Source organism: Teleopsis dalmanni, chromosome 1 (genome assembly GCF_002237135.1).
Source record: "Teleopsis dalmanni isolate 2A chromosome 1, ASM223713v2, whole genome shotgun sequence".
NCBI classification, from domain to species: domain Eukaryota; kingdom Metazoa; phylum Arthropoda; class Insecta; order Diptera; family Diopsidae; genus Teleopsis; species Teleopsis dalmanni.
The window spans coordinates 4,694,328-4,697,752 of NC_051846.1; positions in this window are offsets into that span (position 1 = coordinate 4,694,328).

The following is a 3,425-nucleotide window of genomic DNA, read 5'->3' on the forward strand; positions in this document are numbered from 1 at the left end:
GGGGTTCGTTAGCCGGAATTAGGAAATTTACGTTATTCTTATTTACGACTCAAATACATAATTAATTTTTGAAAAAATAACATTTGTTTTTATAAATTTTCTGAAAGAAAAATTTTGTAGTTTTTATTTTATAGACAAAACATTTGAAATGGATTTTTAATTGTTTTTTATTTTGTTTTTAATGAATTTTAGTGATGTTTATGATAATTTCAGTAGAACTACAAAATTCAAGCTAAACAACAAACTAAGCTTTTTTGTACATACAAGTATTCAAAGTCTATGCAAATCAAAAAGTTCTTTTGCATTAATTTATTTAAATAATTAAAATTTTATAGTTTTTCGTTTTTAATTTTAATAAAACAACAAAATAGCGGGTGTATTTTTCTTTCCGATAATCTATTATATTAGCATTAACGGAAGGTTGAAAGTGAAGGTGTAACTTTTAGCAACTTTACGACGGCGTTGCATATCTTCACTCTTCCACTCGAATAACAAACAATGTAGTTAATTATTAATTCATGGCTTAATTAAGTTATTACAACATTAAATTGATTTACAACGAATTTGTAAACATAAATTAAATATTTTAATTTTATTTTCTAAAAATTTTTTAGACATTCACTTTTTGAATGATGTTTTTATTACTGATATTTAATTGCTTATTTTTAATATATTTCTAAAATATTTTATTAGGTTTATATTTACGCTCATTTACACTTATTTTGACAGTTATTTTAATTTCACCTTGAGATTAAAAAAAAATTAGTGTGTGATTAACAGAATTGTAAAGCAATATTAGGCTTTCAAACATTGAACGTTTACGAGTGATACATACAATATTATTATTTAATACATTGTATTTGTATTTTGGTGAAAGTAATTTTTATAAAAATATATTTATTTACATATTTATTTAAGTTTATAAATTTTGAAAAATGTTTCTACATAATATGTTATATCATTCTATTTCTCACAGTGGCTCTTCAATTACTAATATATAATTTATATATATATAATTATTTATAATATTTATAAAAACATTTACTTGTAGTAACTCTATTGCTCTTTAATATAACACACTATTTGTATCACGGTGTACAGTAAGTTCTATTTGAAATAACTCGTAATAAATAATTGCCCCACGTTTTTTCCAAACCTTCGTTTTTGTGTAATTCTGGAGTTTTGTTTAGTACTTTTTGACACAATGGCCCATCTGTGTTGTGGTGTGTAGTATTACCTTTATAATCCCCATTTCATCTACTTGTCAAAAACGATGCATTGACCTTTATAACGAAGCTACAGTTGACTAATAATCGATCAACAAGTTCACTCGATAACTCCCTTCTAGGTAAGGAAATGCAAAGAGAGAAAGAACTAAACATCACCATTTCTGACATTTACTCACCTGAATTTAACTGTCACCAAAAGTTCCGCTTGCTAATATCAGACAGAAATGATTACCATCTGCGGTAAACCGATGGTTCCAAAATGATGAAAGGAGTGGAAGCGGGAGTTTACGGGGTTAAACCAAAAGAAGAAATATTTGTGAGTATCAGTCAAGAAAACTTAGTGTTTCAAACCGAAGTACAAGCAATTTAACTATGTCTAAGAAAATATATGCACAGACGTGGTGACAAAGTTCCCAACCCTTCCAAAATCTATCTATCTATCTACCTATTTCCTAATAATTCCGTATAAATAATACTAGAATTTTCTATATTGCTTGTTAGCACTATAGGACCCCTGTATCGCGGCTTATAGTATTCCCTATTGCTCTACTTATTTCTTAAACTGCAGATTTTGCGCTATCCTGAAATTTTTCTTCAAATTGTTTTACAGCTTTCTTTCCTAGGCATTCGCATTAGAATCATTTAATGGTATCAATTTGTTTTATTTACAGTATTTGAATATATAGGTTGTGTCTTTAATAAAACAGGAATGTATTTAGGTTGTTAAACTCTGGATTATTGAATGAATTGTGGAATGAGTAATGTTGTTTATTGTTAATTGCAGCTATTTTTCCTAGTACAATAGAACAGCATTTAATCACTTTTGCCACATATACAAATCATCAATTTATTGCCTATAGTTATAGATTTACTTAGAGCATTTTGTAGTTAATGGAGTGTTAATGGAGCCCTAATAAAATATGTAACTCGATATATAAGAATAATTCTATTTGTATAAAGCACTAAAAGTATTTACAATATTACTATAGTACAGTTAGCATTTAGTGTTTCTAAATCTAAAAAATTATATATATTTTATATTATATATCTATTAACATTACAAGTATATTACAGAAGTAATAAATTAAAAAAGAAAGACCTTAACTTTTAATTTGTTGTTATGATTTGCGTATAATATGAAAAGTAAATGAATATTACAATAATTTTTAATTATTCTAAAAGCTGAAATAAATCAGTTTTTTTATAATTCTAAAGATGAATCTTTTACGATTCCTACAAAAAGAAATTCAAGCTTCTAATTGACGCTTTAATAAAATTCTATACGATATTAATACATAAAAATAATTTTAATCTTATTTATTAGCATTACATACTCGTATTTTAACAATAATTTATTACGTCAAGAACCAAAATTAAAATTTTTTTTTTTTCGAAAAAATGGGATTCATTTAGCGATTCATAAATCCAAAAGTTAACACATTCTTTATGGACAAAATTAGCATTTTTATTAAAAAATTACTTTAACAAACTTTAACTACTGTTAAAATGATATCTTTTCCATTATAATAATATTTTCATAATTATGACATTAAGTCATAAATTCTATATATTCGCTTCTTTTGTTCTTTTCTATAGAAATTCTTTCAAATAAAAAACCGGATAATCTTTTTGATTATATATAGAAATGTGATGCTAAAGCTGAATGATTAAATAAGCCATTTTAAAGCAAGTTTTCACTGTACCAAAAAATAACTTAATATTTATTTTATTTTATTTTTTTTTTCACTCAAAGCAATTAAATTTTATTGCCGTAAAAGTGTAGCAGAATTTTCTCAGTATGGATCTTCCTCCAGACGTACAGACATTCAGACGTATGAGTGACTTACACTTAAGTGTTGGTGTCGTTTATTACAGTAGCAAATTAAGGCAATTAATTTCAAAACTTAAGTAACATGAAACGGAAATGAGCAATAAAAAATGAAGAAAATGTTATATGTGGAAAAGTATGAAATAATATAAATATTAATTTTTTTTTGTTTGGTTGTAAAGAATTAATGATTGTAGAATGTAGAAATAAATAATAAAAATAGTTTTCTATGATTACGTTATATGACGGCAAGATAAAAGTTTAATTTCTTCTTATACTTACTGCATTTATTTATTGTTTTTTGTATATTCATAAACGATTTCTTTTTTAATTTGTTTTTTTAAATAAATAAACATTTTATTAATTTG